This window comes from Strigops habroptila, chromosome 12 (genome assembly GCF_004027225.2).
Source record: "Strigops habroptila isolate Jane chromosome 12, bStrHab1.2.pri, whole genome shotgun sequence".
NCBI lineage: Eukaryota > Metazoa > Chordata > Aves > Psittaciformes > Psittacidae > Strigops > Strigops habroptila.
This window is the reverse complement of record NC_044288.2, coordinates 16,641,442-16,661,413: the sequence shown is the minus strand read 5'-3', so window position 1 is coordinate 16,661,413 and position 19,972 is coordinate 16,641,442. Positions and strand designations below refer to the sequence as shown.

Sequence of the window (19,972 nt, the reverse complement as noted above, 5' to 3'; positions counted from 1 at the left end):
TTTTGCTGCTCTCAGGCAAACCCGCCTCCAGCCAGTGCAAGGATCAGCTCTTGTCCAGGTCAGGACTTGCCTAAAACTGTAGGTGCAACAACGGTGCAGGTGTTTCTTGGAGGTTCAGAAACAAGAACAGAGTTTGTTTAATTTTCTCTGGGTACCCACATAAAACAGCTGCTTAACTTTATTTAATGCTTTTCAATCGCTACTGACTGATGCTGGAATCAAAGCAATGCCCACCAAAGGAAAGGTTTTGTGTCTCTGTGCCCTGTGAGGCACCTGCTGCTCCCAGGAGAGAGACTCTGGTTGGAGAAAGTCCTATTTGGCCTCTGTGAAGATTTAAAAATATAAATACTCAGTAGCACCTTGATCCAAATGATCCTCATCCAAACAGTAATTAGCTAGTGGAAGACAAAGAGTTGAACAAAGTCCAAATCTTGCATTCAAAGATAAACATGCTTTAATCTACAAAACAGCACACATACTAGACCTGGAGAAAGGCAGCTTAATTTGCACAATAATATTACGGTATGTGGATACAAACTGTACTCGTGTCACTCTCAGGATGACTTTTTGAGTCTGCATGCATGGGATTTATTAAACGTGAAATCAGCTGAGGCATGTTAGCAGAAATAATGTCTAAAAGAGCTGTCAGGTTTCTAAATAACTGGTTATACTAATAAGCCAAGATAACTTTGGCCTTACTTTCACGCTCTCAGAATAATCAAGGGTTCCTGGAAATTGAACAACAGCTCTGAACTCTCCTAAAGATCAGTGAAGCACACTGGTTAAATTGATATTATCATGTTGGGCATTCCACAGGGAAAACCACAGTAGTGAGTACAAAAGCACAGAGCAAAGAGTAGCAGCAAATAAAACTATTACTTTGCTGCTAAAATAGAACCATCTCCAAGGATCTCAAGCTCATTTTTGAATGATAAAGATAAACCAGCAGGGAAAAAGGATCAGTGAGATAAATGACTTCTAGTCTCCAAACACTGACAAAAGGCCATTCAGTATTGAGTGTGGGTGGGGTTTTGTGACTGTAGATGATAGGCATGTCCATCCACAGCTGGACTTTAGGCTCTGGGGGATTCAGTAGGGCTGATCTCAAAAAGCACGTCAGTGCCCTTGTGAATGTTGACTTCTGAACTACTTCTAGTGGCAACCAGTGCACAAAGCACCCCTGGATATCGGGTCATTGAAGAAGTACGTGCAGAAGTCTGAGCACTGACAGGGAAAAGCAAAAAAGCCCAAACAGAAACACCATGTATGAAAGTCTGAATGTAAACAACTCATGTGAGGCAACAAGTTCAGGCAGAGGCAGAGCTGGACACAGAGTGTAATGAAAGGAGGATATAAATAGGAAGGATTTGTTGGGCAGTGCTACTGGTTCCCGGGATCTGGAGCTGATGCATTGGCTGCCAGGCACTCATGAGGCAGGACCAGGCATTGCTGCTCCTCCAGCATCTCCCCTCCCTGGTACATTGATTCTCTGCTGTCGGAGAACAGCCCCAGTCCCAGCCAGGAGAGCCCACCTCCATCCCTGGGCCACAGTGGAAGCCTGCAGCAAGGATTTCTGCTCTGCAGGAGATCAGGCAGCACACTCTCAGAAAGCAGTCTCGTGTCTGCAGGGCTCTGCACATACAAGCTTTAGGAGTGGTGGAAACCCATAATATGGTTGTTCATAAAGGGAAAGGAGCAGTGCTCCACTCCCATCCCCACTCCTGCTCAAAGCCCCTTCATACCCTGTGCCGCTTTCCCTTCCTCACCTGTAATCCACCTCCACACTTGCAGTGCAAACCCAGAGCAAAACTGGCTGGTTTCAGCTGTAACCCCCCAGATTTTACAACAAAATGGGCTCTTTTTGGAGAGAAGTGGAAGGCAAGACAGAAAGAGAAATACCCAACCCATGGCCAGGGATTCAAGCAGAAGCTGTCATCGAAACACACATCTGATCCCCCAGCTTCCTGCCTCACAGGAGCCATGGGTAATTTAAGCTCGGTGTGATGCTTCCAGGAACTGTGTTCTTTAACCAACAGAGTTTATGCAGTGAATTTTTTAATGAGGTTTTTCCAGTTCCAGCCACTAACTCCCACAGGACCAGAGACAGAAAAGTTTTCCACAATGAACACTTGGAGTGACCCTTCTTCTCGCATCTCAAACTGCTCCATCAAACCAAAGGACATTACTGGATCTTAAATAACCCTGGAAATCGCTCAAGCAGGGAAACAAAATCTTCCCCCCTTCTCTTAATGGGATTCCCATCTGCCACAGATATGGAGTAGGAGAGGGATTACTGCCCTGCCAACACTTCCCTCTAGAGTGGGTAGAGAGCCAAACTGCAGAGGATGATGCGAATAAATTATAGCTGAGATGAGAGGAGAGGAGCGCTCTAAGGAACGAAAAATGCTTCCTCTGACTGCCTCATCCCTGCGGCATGGCAGAACAGTGCCAGAAAATCTACAGCAAACCAAGAAGACCCCGCCTTTAAAACCTAATTTAAACCAACAAATACAAAATATCTCAAAATTCCTCATGATTTCACTGATAAATGTAGACATTCATTGTACTGCTGAATTTTATATTCTACTCCATGTATATAAAAACCATACACAGCTGATTGCTGAGGACCTACTACATGAAATAGCACATAAACTAGTAAATCAACACAAAAATAACACAGACTGGGCCACTGCCTCCCAATTTATGCTTTATTTCCATATGCACGTATTTTTTAATACTGTATAGCTTGAATTTTTTCTTTCACTCCACACTGGATGGACATTTTAGGCCCTCAGAAAAACTGAATATATGAATCAAAAGGAAAGTCACAGAAAAAATGACAGCACTTTTAGTGTTAAAGATGGCTTTGACATATTAATTAGTATCTCAGAAATGAAATAAAGCCAGTGATACAGAATGATTCATTAGAACAAAATTAATCTGAGAAATAATTAATTCTGAGTGGCTGGATAAAAAGATTACAAATAGATATATTAACAGCAAAACTCTTCACAGATGAGTGTGACAGTGATTTCTAGCAACCATGGATGAGACTGCAGATAATACAATTTTCTTAGCAGATGGCTTGGTAGGTGGCACTCTTCCCTCCTAAGCTGTTATTACAGATTTAGTCCTGAGCTGCATGTCAGCATAAAATGGATCCTTCCCCATATTGCAGCCCAGCCCCTGACTGATGGATGGAGAAGAACTTTTTAACTTCTACCAGCAGATTTTTGCGGTCTTCTGGTGCAGGATGGGTGACAATGAAGCTTGTGCTTGGTACCTATAGGAGACCACTTCCCCTAAAGGTTAGAGGGGCAAGTGAGCAGGGATTTGCACTACAGTTGGTTATTGAGTCCACATTATTGCACATCCAATATGGTCAGGCTCCAGAGCCCTTCCATCGGCAGGCTACAAATCCTTGAATTAAAGATAATTAAACTAATACTTACCAAAAACATGGAAGCTGATACTGCGCAGAGCATCACTTCTTGCTCACAGTGAAGACCAACAGAAGCATTTTGCACCTGCTCCACAGGGAGCCACGGGAGCCAGCAGCTCTGCCAGGGACGCCCAGCCAGGACTCTCTGTAAGGGAGGCAGCCTCATGGTGCCCATATAGGAATGCAGTGGGTCCAGCTATGGTAGACAGGGTTAACCACCAGCCCAGCAATGACCAGACCACTCCAAATGTCCCAGTTCTGGAGCTCTGATGTCTCAGGCAGCATTTTCCCCTCTGCAGCTTCCCAGACAACCCTGCTGTTTTTGCGATGATGCAGCTGCATCAACAAAGGTCTCACCTGCAGGTTCTGGGATTAACTTGTGCTTGGAGGCAAGGTGCTGGTTGTCAAAGGCCTTACCAAATCAGTCTGGGCTTGATGGCAGTCAGAAATGTTCCACAAAGTTCAGTAAAACACTAGAACAATATTCCAAACAAGAATCCACACTAAGGTCTAAACTTTAGGTTGCTTCACTCCTCCTGTCATAACCTTCAATCAAACTTTTGAAAAACCCAGTGATCTGACTGAATTACTCCAGTCTATGATATAATCCCAAATACACTTTCATCCTAGCTCATCTGTTTTCCTGTTCCAGCTTCTATGCCTCTTCCACCACATCAGACAGGGCTGTTTCATCCCAGCAACATAGGCAACGTCTCCCTCTTTGCCGCCTGCCTCGGTGCCTTTGGCTTTTCCCTGCCCTGTGTTGTAAAGAGTTGTTGCTGTGACAGTCTCTAACTGACAGTATTTTTCCAGGCTGGAAATGTTCCCTGAGTTTCATCATATATTTGTCAAAATCCGTCTCAAGGTCAGAGGCCTTCCAAGTCAGCAAATCCCTCCTGCTCCTTCCTTGCAAAGCTCATCTGCCCGGGGCTGGGCTTAGTGTGAGTTGAGGCCCACCAACACAGACATTCAGTGTCTCTTCCTCAGTCCATCAAACCAATCCTCTTCTTTTAGGAGAGGTTAAAATCAGGGACGTCTTCTTCAAGTTATGTTTCAGGAAAGACGATGGCATCTTACCCTATCTACTTTCTGGTTTTCCTTTTTTTTTTTTTTTTCTGCTCTTTACAGTGGCTGATTTTCTCCTGTGCTTTTCTCAGCCCTACTTTCTACGTGATTCCCACAGGTCTTTAGGAACTACAGGGTGTACAGCTGGACCAGGATTTTTGCAATGCTTTCTTTCATTTTTCTACATTCAGTGATGGCACAATTAGCAGCAGAGCACTGTAGCGTGGTGCATGGGGGGATTTCCCTGAGTGGGGGGAGGAGGTGAGTAGATTGAGGAGTATCAGGGACTGAGAGATAGACTACTGGAACTGCATCCTGCCTTCACTGAGACAGCCCAACAGGCAACAGGATGCATGATATGAAGGATTCCCTATCCTCTTCACCTGAATGAACACAGTGACTTAAGGGATGGGGGCAATGGTGACAAGTTCCTGCCCGGCACCAGAGCTGGTGTGTCTCCTCTGTGACTACCCCACCATCCCAGGTGCCCTTCCACAATAGTTATGAGGCTCTGCACATGGAACTGAACAATAACAAGGACAATGGTTCATCTAGCTTGGAGATGTCACCAAGGTTAAGCCAGCCTTCACCCTACAAAGCTGCTTCCATAAAGACAGGTCATTGACATAGGAGACTCCCTTCTGAAGGGAACAGAGACCCAATATGCCAACCAGACCCACTTCTTAGGGAAGTCTGCTGCCTCCCTGGGACTTGGGTTAAAGACATGAAGTGAAGGGTTCCTCAGATTATTATCCATTCATTATTGATTTCTCATGTAGCCAGCAATGAAGTTGCAACAAGAAGTCTGAGAGCAGTCAAGAGAGACTTGTGATCTGTGGGAATGTCCCCACAAGCTTTCTAAGAATTTCCACCCAGCTTCTAGGAAATTATATATTGCTTTCTGGGAAATTTTCCCATTGCTTTCCAAGTATTTCTTTACCTTTGCTTTCTAGGAATTTCCAGCTGCTTTCAAGAATTCCCTAATGCTCTTTAGAAATTTCTTTGATGCTTTCTAGTAACTGTGTACTATTTAGAGGAATTCCCTTCTGCTTTCCAGGGGCTTCCTTCTGCTCTTTAGAAATTTCCCACAGCTTTCTAGGGACTGTACATTTCTTTCGAGGATTCCTCCATTGTGTTATAGCAATTCCTCCTTCCTTCATAAGCAATTCTCTGCAGCTCTCTAGGATTTTGCAGTCAACTTTCTTGGAATTCACATTTTGCTTTCCTGGAGTTCCCCAAGCACACAGATTTCTAGGAATTCAGTTCTGCTTTCTAAGAATTTCCTATAATTTTCTAGGAGTTTCCTGTAGCTTTCTCAGAATTTTGCATGGTTTTCTAGACATTTTCCATACCTTTCTAGGAATTTTCTGCTGCTATAAATTTCTCTTTGCTCTCTAGGCATTTCTATCAGCTTTCCAGGTATATCTACTATGTTATGTTGTGGCATAGCAACAAGGGTTGTTCCCTGCTGTTTGTGCCATTGCATGCTATGTCATGTTGTGGCATGCTCTGTGCTACTCTGAGTTGCCCTGTGGTATCTTGTTTTGTCATATGTTGTGCTGCTACGTCTCGTTCTCATCTGTTTGCTCCTGTTGCTCCATGCCTTCCCGTGGTGTTGTGGCATGCTCTTGTGTGTCACCCTCTGCTTCTGCTGTCAGAGGTTATCAAGTGCCATCCTATGTTGCTGCAGGAATAAACATTTGAGAGCGAATGTATTTAATTGCTATTTTCAAAAGCCATTGGGAAGACTCAGGAGGTGAAAGTATTAGAAGTCGGCAAACTCTGGTTCCTAGAGGGTGGTGAAAAAATCTGCCAAGCCTGGTTGAAGCAGTTGTGAGATCCTGTGGCTGTTCTCTGTGCCAGGATGGTACTACACCTCCTAGTGCCCCCATACTATATCCATAGCTGCATATTGACATCTCAGATCAGTTTGCTTCATCAAATGTCTTGTTGCTGACAGCAGTTAGCACAGATGCTTCAGGGCATGAACAATCCCACAAGAGACATTTACAAAATAGCCACATCACAGAGGCAATGGCTTCCTAATCCTCTTGAAAGGCTGGTTTATCCCTTTAAATGTAGCTTTATGTCCCTTCTAAATGCAGATTGTCTCTTCATGTTCATTCCTTTCCAGTCTTATCTGATATAATTATGTATCTAGATAAATAGGAAAATTGGATTAGCATTATTTTAGCTTGGCACAGTATAGAATGAGTAACCTAAAATTGGGTTCAAATATTTCAGGTGGAGCCAAAAACTTTAACTGATTTTGTAAGTAATCCTCTATTAGCTTTTAGAAGTGTTTTATTACAATTTATATTACCTAAAAGTGTAGTGGTACTTGTCTGTTTGACCAAATTTCCCTGGATTTATTCATTATCAGCTGAGACTGAGAAAACAGGGTGGTGGGTTTTGTAATACTGGCACAGACACTCAGAAATCCGTAGCTCATGTACAGAAACAGTCTTTGAACTTAATGGCACTCCTGAATGTACTGACATCCGTTACAGTCTGAGGTTTGGATTTTCTGCATAGAATTAATGTACAGTAAGTCAGTATAAGTATGTATATAAATGGTTCACCTTGCCCAGTATTCTGCTCCTGATTGATAGCAAAACCCAGCACAAAGCCTTCATAGGCACGTCCCATCAAGCGCGAATTAATAATTCCCAGAAATGTCACTGGTTTCTTCTGGCAAACCCCTGATAACAGCCAGCTTGATGCCAAAGCCAGTTCCCAACATCATCTTCCAGAGCCAGCAGCTGAATACACCCCAGTTCCTTGCACTGCACCTTCGGGGCTGTCACCACACATCATTTCCCGCCTGCTCTACAACTACTTTTTCCATGGAGCAGAAAAGCCTTGACGTATCCCACGCTTGCCTTTGCTCTCCTTGACTGTACTGTTTGTGATCCAGGGTTGTGGAAAACGTGGTCCTGCAGTGCCACTTACTGGACTTTTATGTTAATAAAAGGAATGTGCAGCAGCTCTTTGTTTTTCTCAGCTGATTCCCAGTGCCAATTTGAAATGGTAAAAAACCTAACCAGCATTAATGTCCAATGTAAATATTATGAATACAGGCAAGTTTAAGGAAAGTAAATACAGTAAAGCTCATTTCTTAGATGACACAGTAAGTGTAGAGGAACAGAAATCCTCCTTTTCTGGTCAGCATAGGGAAGAATTTGCCTTGTAGAAGGCTGAGAATTCTTCCAAGTGGAAACACACAGGTGGTTAAATTAATATCTAGTTCAGCATATGCAAAGGACTGAATGTACATCTGGAGTTTTGCAGGAGTCTTATTAATGTATTCCTTAGGAAATGAGGCAACTGGAAGGAATGCTTCAACAAGAGCTGGAGTAGGGCTTATTTCATTAATCCAGTCACAGTCTCTGTGCATATGCTTTCTGTATTAGTATTTCTGTATTACCATTAGTACCTGCACTGTAATTTAACCAGCAAGATACTACGCTCTGTGTGAACCTTAAGAAAACACACGCTTGATCTTACAAATGGAGCTCTGACCAAGCTACATGGAATTGACCACAGAGGACTGCCCGTGTAAGAGTCTTTTAGGGAGACCAGGACTGTTGAAGAACAAATCTACAATATTCAGCTGTAGATCAGTATGCCCAAAACGACCTTCTGGGGTCTGTCCCTCCTGATCCTCCAAGGCAGAAAGCTGGCTGGAGACCACGACAGCTCCACCAGCTCATTCACCTCACCTTCCTGCTCATGGAAGGCACCAATGGAATCAGTAACCAGATCTCATCTCAGAATGGAAGCAGAATCAGGCCAAAACATACATCTGGATCTGGGAGCTGGCACATCCTCTTGGATTCTGCATTTTTTAATACATCTGAAAACATCTTAGCATGAAAATTAGTGCAAAGAAAACATGTAGCCAGAGGTTAGATATTCTTTCTGACTACTCATATTCACCCATTTGCCTTCCAGATTTGTTGCCTATGAGCAACTGTTGGTTGGCCAGAGCCATATCGAGACTTTTCAGGATTCATGGCAAAAAATCAGATTTGTTTCTCAGCAATGGGAGAAATGACTAGTCTAGTGAACGAGAAGTTATGTAGCTGTTCAAAACCATCTGCGCTGAGTGTAGAGCAGATTATCAACTCAAGGAATGAATGTAGCTTTCCTTGTAGGTACTAAGAGAAAGAATTCAGGTATTAATATATTTACATTAAAGAGTCTGCAAGCAGAGTTTCTTTGTGATGTGCAGAAAAGACCATGTGTGGTCGTAAAGCAGATTAACAAGTTAGTCTCTTTGGCATACAAGAAAATTATTAAGGGCAGGACACCAGTCCTCAGAATGTAAACCGTATACCACAGCACCAGTTACACCCACTGACAACTAATTTATTTCCATGCACAACACCCAGCTGCCTCCATTTTCTGAATGTCTTTCCTGCTCAGCCATTGCAATGTTTTTAGCAACAAGTGTTAGGGCTGGATACCATCAAAGATGTACTCAGTATTGGACCTGTGGGTAGTCACGGAGGCTGGGATCTGCCTGACAAGATTAAAAAGAACTAAAGACACTACCAGTAAAGTACATAAATTGAGAACAAATTTTGTTGCACAAGAAAAAAGGAGTGCAAGGGTATCAGTGCCAGTTTTTACTCTTTCATGATGAAATCTCACCTGGTATATTTGCACCTGAAACTGTCATCTATGTATCTGTAAGACCTAAGCTGTGGATAGGTGGACATCTGATATTTGATGCGTCTGTGTCAGAATGAAAGTTGAATCTTAACTTTTCACCAAAAATCATAAATTGATTAGAGTAGCTAAAAAATGAAAAACTCCAGCCTACACAATTATATTTTTATGGAATTCAAAAAAAAAAAAAAATCCACGTTTTCACAGAAGTTTTTGACAGCAAAGATTTCACCAGTAAGTGTATCTCCATGAACTTTTAATACCTGGGGAGAGTTCTGGATTTTTAACATAAAATTCCCATTTAGCATCCTCAACGAGCACTGGCAGGGAGGTCAGAGCTTGCCAGCCCCATATTCAAAGTGTCAAAGAGTAGGATTGCTCTGCACACTGCCACCCCTTCAGGGATGAGACCTGTAGACAGAACAGCGCTGTTACAAAGGGAATTTTAACAGAAGACCTTAGAGAAGCTGGGCTGAGTTATAGATGGTAGTTGCAATGGGCCTCTGTTGGCGGGTTATTCTGGTCCACAAAAGAGCTAAACTAGCACTGCTTGTAGGCTGTAATTGGGATGCAGTACCGCTGTATCTGAACAAATTTCCCTCCATTCCTAAAAGACTCAGCATCCATTACGGGATAAGACCAGCTCCTGTGTTGCTGACTTATAATGCTATCAGATTTAATGTGCTGATTCTTGGCCTGTGTGTTAGGAATCTAGTTTGTGCCTATGTTCACTGCAAAGCTGTGCTTGAGAAAGAATAGAGTGTAATTGAGTATCCCTACTGTTTTTATTAAATCTCAAGTGATTGCACATCACATCTCAAAAAGATAACCTATTGGATGCTACAAAGATAATATATGGATTGAGCGTAATTACTAAAAGGAAAGAAATGCCCTGAAATCCATTCTCAGCCTCCCAACAAAACCAAGGACCCATGTTTGTCTGTCGTTTTTAAGGCACATTACACAAAGTTTGTATAAACCAGAATGGAATTCATAGGAATGCATTGCTTTATCATTTTTTATTCTTTTTCCTTTTTTTAGGATTAGAACCTAAGGGTAAATTATTTTTCTCAAGGTGCCTTCACTGCCGTTTCCTACGAACGTTTCCCCGCCGCTGGTTGTTTCCTGCAGTACGTATTAAAGCGGGAATGATGAGAAATCCTGCAGAAACCCATCCCTGCTGTCCAGCCGCCTTGCTCTGAACCTGCCCTCGCTGTTGCTCATGACCCACTTCTCCCCAGCATCACTTTGCAGTTACCACTCCCGGTAATTCCTCCGGCAGCTTTTCTGGCATTAACTATAACGGCAATCTCAGGCCCTGAGCTGCCTCCCCAGTGCCCAGGATCGCCCCGGCCGCCTCCGGCACTTGGTGGAGCGGCCGGAGGCAGTAGGAGGTGACAGGTAGCCCCCGCCCGGCTCCAGCGGCACCGCCGCTCCCCGCTGACCGCCCGGCCCGGCCCGGCCCGGCCCTGCCCCGCCGGGGCGGGGCGGAGCGGAGAGGAGCGGGGCGGCCCAACCGCCTCCCTCGGCCTCTCGCCCGCGGTGCCGAGGGAGCCTCTTCCGGGCAGCGGGACGAGGGGCAGCGCGGAGCCGGCAGCGTGTAGCGGCCACGGTGAGTACCGGGACCGGGCAGGAGCGTCCCCGCGGCTCGGGCTCCCCGAGGGGCTGGGCCGCGGACTGGGAAGCGGGCGGAGGATCCAGCGCCGGTGCCACTCCCAGTGCCACCCCGGTGCCCTCGGCGGGGTCCCAGCCCCGCGCGTCACCCCAGTCATTTACCGCAGGCCCAGCCCCGTGTCCCCCCGTCCCTTCTTAGGGCCCCGTTCCCATGTTTCTCCCCATCCCCTCAGTAGGAGCAGAGCGGGTGTCCCAACGAGTCCCCCCTCTCCCTGCACATTCAGCAGCTTCCCTCTTCCCCACCCGCTCCCAAAATCTCCCCCCGGCCACGAGTGTCCCCTGAGCACGGGCTGTGTGTCGCAGGGTGGTGTGTGGTAACGGCACAGATCCCGGGCCTGCAGGAAACAAACCTCCCTTGCTGGAGGATCGTCCTTTCCTGGGGAGGAACAGCGGATAATTTGGAGGTCAGACACCTGCTAGCCAGAGGCAGGGATTTTAATTATAAGTATTTATTTATTGAGTTATAAATAATTTATTGTGATTATGATGGGTATTGGGAGAACAGGGGGAGGGGGCAAAGACTGGCTTTGTACCAATGTGCAATTAAAAAATCACCTGCATGGATCCCATCAGAAAAAGATACATGAAACAGTGAAAAGCTGCAGAAGAGGCCATGGACATGCCTGAGCAGAGCCAGATAATCCTACTCCAGTTTGCCAGGGGGTATTTAAAAATGAAGGAGCAGAGATAAGCTTGCATCAATCAGGACTGAAGTAAGAGCTTGCACTAACCCATTTTAGCAAAGAAGCTGTATATTTTGTAATGAAGACACAAAGCGAACATGTGACGCATCCCTGCGATCCACCTCATGCAATGGGAGAAGAGGTGGCAAATGGAAAGCAAGCACTGCTGAGCTGGCTGCTGCAGCCTCTAACATCTGGAGGTAGCTTTAATGTGGAAATGATGAAATCTCTCGTCAAGTTACAGGCCAAAGATGGCTGCTTTGAGGAGGGAGCCCCAGCAGCAGGCTCCATCCATTTAACACAGACTCTGCTTTTGTTGCTAGGCTACAAGCAGGACGTACATTTATAAGCAAAAAAAAAAGAAGTAGCTTGTAGTGTGGCCATCATTTGCCTTCTCCAGCGTTCAGTTTGTTTTTATGATTGCAGGAGGAAAAATTAGAGTGCAAAGATTATTTAAATAGGTATTTACTTGTAGAAGCTGCTTTGGGGAGGGAGAACTTGGTGAGTTGGTTTGTTAATATTTGGTGTAAGTACATTGCATCATACTTCTCCCAGTCATCACCTGTGCTGCTCCTTTCAAACTGTGGTAACAAACCCAGTGCAAATAGAGCAATACCGTTGCTTAATGACCCCAGTAAGTCTGATACATGCTGTTTTGCTATCATGCAAAAATGCTTTCTCCCCCTAAAAATCTATTAGTGCTTCTTGTTTGAACTAATTATACTGCCATGATTGACATCCCTGCAGAATGCATTGTGTTCTTTTCTTTGCCAGAGCAATTAAAATATGAGGGGTAGCCGGGTTTGCCTTTCTGCTGTTGCTTTGCCAATGTGTTGTAGTTTTAAGGTAGCATAGACCGCCTTTTACTAATCAGAGGGTAGTTAATTTTGTGTCTTTTCTCCTAAGCCAACACAGCAGCTGTTATGGTGGGTACTGCTCGTGGAAAAGAAGAATCTGTGTTTGTTCAGGAAAGAAGCCCCAAAAAGGGCCAGTGTGTTATCTGAGGAATAAAGAGGTCTAACAGGATCCCTAAGTATTTCTTTATCAAAGCAGAGTGGAAAATGCTTCAAAAGAACTCAGCTCTGCAAAAGCAAACAAGCAGCTGTGGGTTTTGGTTTATAAACATGTCAGAGGAAGAAGAGAAGCTGTTCTTCTCCCCATTTTATAGCAGCAGGTACTTTTCTCAACCTCAGGATTTTCCAGACTGCATCTTTTGCTTCCCAGAACAGGGCACTGTTCTGGGACACCAGGACACCAGGCTGTTAGGGGACTGCTTTGAAGAGTGGAGATTAAGGGACCTAAGCGTGTCAAGTGGTTGTTTTTTTTCTCTCTCCCAGTGAATCTGCACATGAAATGTTTTCAGCAGCAACTGGCTCTAACTTTTGAACTATTCCTATTCTTTAGGACTCTGGTAAGAAAGAGGCACTGCTGTTACCTTCTATTTTTACTGGGTTTTCAGTGAAAAGCCTCATCTTTCAAAAAAGGAACTCTTAGTTGCCTCTAGGAGATTTTGTGAATCATGATCTGACCCGAGCGCCTTTACATACCTGAAAGTAGGAGTCTAAGTCCTGGTAAAGGACACTGTGCAAGTTACCCCTTCCTTTCAGTGTTCGCGTTGGCTAGGTTGGTCACTTGCCTTCCTGTATGCAGACTGGTGTGAATTCTCTTTCAAGCTGGAGTACGCAGCATGTCCCATGCTTTGTATCAGAGGGTTGCAAGTTACAGTTTGGGAGTTGGGCACCAGGAAGTGAGATGTTACAATGTTCATTATCACAATATGTCTGTACTGCATTTGTGGAGGTAGGCTTCTCTGTTGACTTCTCACTCCCCCAGCTCAGTTTTTGCTGACCTTCTGAAATTGCATTCAAGAGAGGCAAAAGGCTGTTCTCATTAATGGAGTCCACTTCTGTAGGTGCAGGAGGCTACAGTCTGGGCTCCAGCCCCTATAAAAGCAAAGGCAACAGAAAATTCTGTGAAGAGTGAGGCAGTACCCTGTCTGGTACCCAACCTAAGGATGTTTGATGACGGATCCTCACTCAGGAGAATTCAGGCTTTTGTACCTGTTGAGGAAAGCCTGCTGCTGGGGTAGTTCTCACACGAGTTTTTAGCTTCAATACTGGAAAGAAACTCACAAAGTTTCTTAACTGTGGATTGTTTCAAGACTTGGGTTAAAATACAAGGTGTCAGTAAAATAAGAAAATATGAATGGTTCCAAGGAAGGTAGCAAAGTTGCTTTTCATCATTCGTGCATTGCTGCATGAGTTTAACTTGCCCAGAATTTCTCAGATTATGTGCCCCTCTGGGTTATTCAGGCATGCAACAGGGTTTAAAATAAAGGATCAAATGTCTGGGTTGTTCAAAATTGAGTGGTATGTTGCTGTCTGAAATAAATTAAATATTCATTGCTACTCTTTTAGCAATTGCTTTGGTTTGAAAAGTGGTTCTGTGACCTTCGATGTGATGTTTAATACGTGAACTTTGAAAAGGAACAGCAGAGTTGAACTCCTGACAACTCCTGAATCTGTGTTTTGTAGAATTGTTGCAACTGTTGTTGTTAACCTTTAAACAAGGTTTAAAGTCTTCTCGTATTGCTGGTTCTGTGGCAAATCTAAATGTGGCCTTTCTACTAAAACTGCTGATCAGATTTTGTACTGGGGTTTATGTAATTATTTTTTAAGAAAGGCCACTCTCAGTTACTCTTTCACCCTCTCTTTCCCTCTGATTAATGTTAGTATTAAACATTAGGCCGTGAGCTGGCAGATGATTCCATCTGGTCAGAGGGGGCAAGAAATTTGGGTGTGCTTGGTACTAGGTCTTCCAGTTCAGTGTTGCTTTCTGATTCAAAGTACAGGATGAAAAAGAAAGTCAAAGAATTATTAATTTAAAATAAAGATTTTTTTTTTTTTTTAGGTTATTAAAAGTATGGAGTTGAGAGTTTTTCTTAAGATAAATGAAGACCTTAGTTTTAGCTCCTTTTTTTAGTGCTTATTAGTTTGTTTTTATTTTCTTCTTACTAGGGCTGGGAGAGAGATGACGAGGCAGGAGCAGGGAACTTTGGAGAGCATGGTAGAGGAGAGGGTGGCAGTGAAATTTGCTTTAAAGCCCTTGCAGTTTCACACTCTCTGTGATCGGCCATCTATATCACCACATCTAATTGCATCTGGTCTCCAGAACCATGTCTTCAGCTCCACTTTTGGTGTCAAGTACATGGCAAGCCATTGCCGTTTCTTTAGCTTGACAGTCATATGCTTACGAAAAACTTTATGAACACATGATTGCAGGTGTGATTCTGAAAATATGCCACAGTGTGAAACACATGGGTAATCAAACCTCTGTGTCAGTGCTGGTGAGCTAAACAGTGCCAAAAAGTGTTTGTTCCTGGTCACGGGAACAGAGTCCCCCGTATTGTGAACTTCCTGGAGCACAGCGTGGAGCAGTTTTGCTCAGGACAGCTGATGCTCACCCAGACAATCCAGCAGCACAAGGGAGGATTTAGCTGCCATTCTCTATGGGCAGTTTGAGTACAGCCACCCTGCTTTGGAAACTGAAAGGGTTTAATAATATGAATGTGCCAGAGAGCATAGTCCATTATTGCTGGTTTAATTTACTAGTGTGGACTGTTACCAACTTCAGGGATTTATGGGTACAAGTGGTTCTACTAAATACCTTTCTAACTGATCTGTTGTTTGAAAAATCAAGAATGTTTATTATTTCCTTCCTTAGTGCATATTTTCCATGATAGATGTTAACTGACTGCGTTATGATGTTCTCATTTATCCTTTCCAGTAGTGCTGATCCTATCATGAGGAACATGACCACAAAGTGCCATTTCAGTATGAATTATTAGAGTAACTTGTGTTTGTACAATTAATGTTGTTTCCCGAATCCTCTGTTAATAGAGTTGTTTGAGGAACAGTGTTGTTTCAAGATCAGGTTGGGTAATTTTGCTCCTTACCTTTCCACCTTAAAATTTAAGGTGCTGCAGATCCAAACTTTTGTCCTATTTCACAGGGGGTCTCCCCTCTGTTGGTACTTACTGAATAGCAACAGATACGGGAACGGTAAATTTAGATGCTTATATATAGGCAGTTAAGTGTCAGGTTGTTGTTGAAATTTGCATTCATTAGTGGACTGTAACAAAGCAAATATTTTTATCTTTGTTCTAAAGGATTTGTGCATTTACTTTCCAGTCCCTTTGCAAAATTTCTACTTATGTCAAGGTTCAGAGGGATTTATTTTAATTTGATTTATCCCAAATGTCCTTTATTTTTTCTTTACACAATTCTATTATGGATATGTGGATAACGAGAACTTAAATCTTGGGCACATTTAATGTATATAGAGAATTATATCACTGAAGGTAGGGGAGTTACACCCTTGACAAAGCATTGCAGTTAAAATAGTAATTAAATCTTAAATAATTTCATTGCAGTGCTTTTGCCATTGAATATTTGAAGGGATTATGCAAACAGCAGCACCCCTCTAAAACTGTATGTGAAAATTAAGGTGACAGCTAGGTATAATACTGTTGCAGCAACTTAAATTGAGGGTGTGGTACCTGTTTCTTGCAGTTTTACAGTCTCACTGTTTAAATAAAAAAATAGAAGCCATACAGTTAATGATATGACTGCATGGCTGTTGGATAATATATTGATGAAACCATTTTTGTGCAGTCACCATTTTTACTTTATAGTTGGACACTATTTTATAAGAGGATCCCTTTGAAGTACATAAGCACTTTATTGGCTTATGTTTTTGCTTTATGGGATTTATTTCCCTTTTCATCATTTAATAATAGGGACTGATAAATAATGAGTAGCATCATGCAGTCTCTTTAATACAAGAGTTGGGATTTTTAATCTAAAAACATTTTGCTGGAGAACTTTTAAGTTTTCAAGACAGAAATTTACCAGTTGTCTTAGGCACTGTTGCAACAGATCCATGATTCTGGGTCCCAATACTGGCAAACTCAGCCACCCTTTTTACTTCACTGCAAGTTTTATGTGTCTCCAAGTTAGAGTATTCCAGTGTCTGAACTTTTTACACTTGCTTGTATGCATGACATCTGTTCCTTCTCTGGGGGCATTGGTGGTCTGTACCTGTCCCCAATTTTCATGACTTCTAGTTTAAACTTACTTCATACAGCATTGTTCCTACATATATTCTTAAAATGCAAGTTAATTATGTCAGTCACATTATTTAGAAGAAAATAGTTTTGTGTATTTAAATAGCTGTTACTTAAAGTTTGAACCCCTTTTTTCATTTGATCTAATCCTGCCCTGTAGGCCCCCACCTCAGCATATGCAGAATTAGAGGCTATATACTATCCTTTATCTTTTTTAAAATTAGCATTATTAAAGTTAGCTTTTTCTGTAGCTGTCTTTCTAAACAGACACAGTGACTTGAAGCATGATCCCTTGTTGTAGCATATGCCAAGAGCGTTCCGTTAATGTATGTTTCCCATTTTTCTGCTAGGATGCTTTTTGCTGCTGCAGCACTAACCTATTTTTGATAGATTTACAGCTTCAAGATTTGCATTACACCTGGCTCCTCCTGCATCTGCAGATCCTGAACTTGAGCAAAATGGTAACCTTGTCACTGGTCAGTTTGTTGAAGGAGCATGGGAGTGCAGACCTTTTGTGCTCCCAGATCTTCTACTGCGCCAGTTCAACATTCTAATCCAGCAGACTGAGCTGGCCTCTTTTCTTTGTGCAGCATTAGTTTTCTTCTAAGGTAGTCAGTTATATCAGCACACATGGTACAAGGAGCATCAGAGTGGACATAGCATAGATCAAGTGGTGAGGGGATTAAAGGTAGGATGTGAAAGTTGTAAGTCTTATGTTCTGTAGATCCACCCTTGTCAGGACAGGCAAAATAAAATAGAGTGAAACCATCCTGAATTAAACCATGAACCATCTGCAGTGAAGACAGATCCTTATTGTTTAGATTTCTTATTACCAAAGGGCTTGGTTTTGTGGAAAGAGATATCATAAGTATATAAAAATAATTCACAGATAACACAGTAGTATATATGCTAATCAGAGTGAAAAGAGCTTCTATTTACAGACCACTTTACCAAGCATTCATTAGACAACTTTAAACAGATTAACATAAGGTATCCTAAGCAGTTTTAAATCTTTCTTAATAAAACTGATAATTATATAAATATTTAAACTTGGACTTTTCTACAAATAATATACCAATAGGGAAGCATTCATAGAGCAACTTACCAGCCCTAATGTGTGGATTTTTTTTTGAGCTCTGTGTGCTCAGTTCTCAGTAAGGTCAGTGCTGGTCATAAGAAGGTCTTAATTTTAGTACAAACTGTCTTTTTTTCTTTATTTGTCCTGGTTTCACATATTAATACAGAAAGACCACTGCCTTGGATGGAGAGAGGTGTAGAAAACCTTGAGCTTGTGATTTCAGATGGTCATGTGTTTTTAACAGTACCATTTTCTGGAGAGGCTTCAGTGTATTTTCCTTTATCCAAACATTCAGAATGATTTGTGCTTTTATTGAATAGCTGGGGGGTGTTAATTATTGCAATGAAAGATGTAAGAGCTTGTACTGATTTGGGAGTCTCTAACTTGCACATGATGACTTGGAATAGAAACTGGAAATTTTAAACCTGTCTGGAAAGGATTAATTGAGCATTAAGCTCTTAATACAGTTTACCAGGAAAAAGCAAAAGCAGTCCTACTGGTATCCTACCTGCAGCCTGTGCTGTCGCCTCATTAATATCCAGAATTCAGCAATATCTGTAGGAACACAGCTTGGTTTTACACAGTTGTTCTCTAGACTGCAAACAGCTCTGTTTTGCCAATACAACTCTTGGGTTTCTCCTAATGACAGGAAAATGTAGAGAGCAAGACACAAATATCTGTGTAGTTAAAATTTTTGTGTGATTTTTAACCAAATTGATTTAGTTTGTGTAAAATTCAATAATAAGATCTGTACTACAGAACTGGAGAATAGTTATCTAAGGAAGAGCTTGACTCTGGTGGAAAGCAGAGATCTTTCTTCTTTAATGCTTTGGGTTTTCACTATTCTGTCATAAGTAATACAAGCTAAACATAAAACATAAACATCCTAAATGCTTTATTTTGTCTTTTTCATTTAATGAAAACAAACTCTTTGGGTTTATAATAGAAACTGATTATTTAACTTAAATAAACTTTAATTCTCTGTAGATGTATGAAAGGAAGGACATCTTTCTTTAGTGGCACCAAATTAGGGTTTTCTAATAAATTCTTAACAAACTTATTTAGTAATAGCTGAGAGATGACATTTTCATCATTTAGCTGTTAATCATATTGTGTACCAAAACCCATACATGCTCTTCATAATTAGTTATTTAATCCTTTTGGGGTTCTCAGAGTTTGGTGTACTAGGAGTAGGTTACTTTGCTTTCTTCATTACCACATGTGGGACTTTGCCTCGAATATTCAGCAGTGCTGAGTAAAATGTACCTGCTAAATCCTCATTAAATATTGCTTATCTTCATGTGTAACGCAGTCACTCTGCACTTTTGCAACCTTATCTTTACAGCTTTACAATTGTGTTGGGTGTTCAGTGCCACCGTGCTTATGCACAAACAGTTTCTATTAACTGCATGAGCACGTGTAGCACCAGGAGGAAGTTGAGCAATCTGAATGTCACCAGTGGCTCTTCCTGGCAGATGATATATCAGGGAAACAAATATTTCCTGTAATGTTTGTATAGTACACCATAAAGTAGTATCTGGCCACTAGGTTTTCATAGTCATTAAATCACATTAATAACAACCACGGAAGTCCTAAATAAGTCATGGCTGTGCTATTACATAAGTATAAAAATGCTAAGTCTGGGTAAATGCAGGGAAGACAGTCTTTTCCCTGAATAATTCCCACTCGAAGAGCAATTCTGACTGATAAGCGATCCAAGGCAGAATATTTACAAAACAGTCCTCAACTGCTTGAAAACTTGATTTCATGGTTCCTGTGAGAGAGATTACATAGTATCGCGTCCTTGAATGACTGTGAGCTGGTTTAGCTCCCTTTCAAGAACAGACTGCTTTGGGGGTTGAGTGTTTATTGGGTTTGGGGGTTTTTTTGCTAGAAATGCTGCTCTATAATGACTTTTAAGTATTTATTAGTTTCTCCTCCTTCCTGTTGCTTAAAGCTGCTGGATATGATAGATGGGGAGACTTAAGCCTTTATTTCTGTAGAAGTTTACTTTTCCAGACTTCCAAGTTTTTCCGCTTGAGGTAGAGGAGAAGAATCGTAATTACCTTTGAGAGATGGACAACAGCTTCTTCAGATTTCATGAATGGTGTCTCCTTTTATCCCCATAAAGCTCACATTTCTTTGTGGTGGAGACACTTTACATGACTAGTCACTTTCTTTTTGTGGGTTTGGGTTTGGGGTTTTTTTTTCTGTTCTGCATCATTGAAGTT

General features: G+C 42.2%; 1 protein-coding gene across 4 annotated transcripts in view; it reads left to right on the top strand.

The window, feature by feature from the left end:
* The window catches only part of SFXN1 (sideroflexin 1), a 38,176-nt gene that overhangs the window by 2,620 nt on the left and 15,584 nt on the right, over positions 1 to 19,972 (top strand). The window contains exon 2 of one of the 4 annotated variants that reach the window (XM_030504916.1): positions 10,223 to 10,447. The exons of 1 other annotated variant lie outside the window; for it this stretch is intronic. The gene's annotated coding sequence lies outside the window, so the exon portion shown is untranslated. Of the gene's footprint in view, positions 1 to 10,222; positions 10,448 to 10,582; positions 10,794 to 19,972 lie in introns of those variants that run through there. 2 more of the 4 variants (XR_004389990.1, XM_030504913.2) reach the window with 2 other exon arrangements.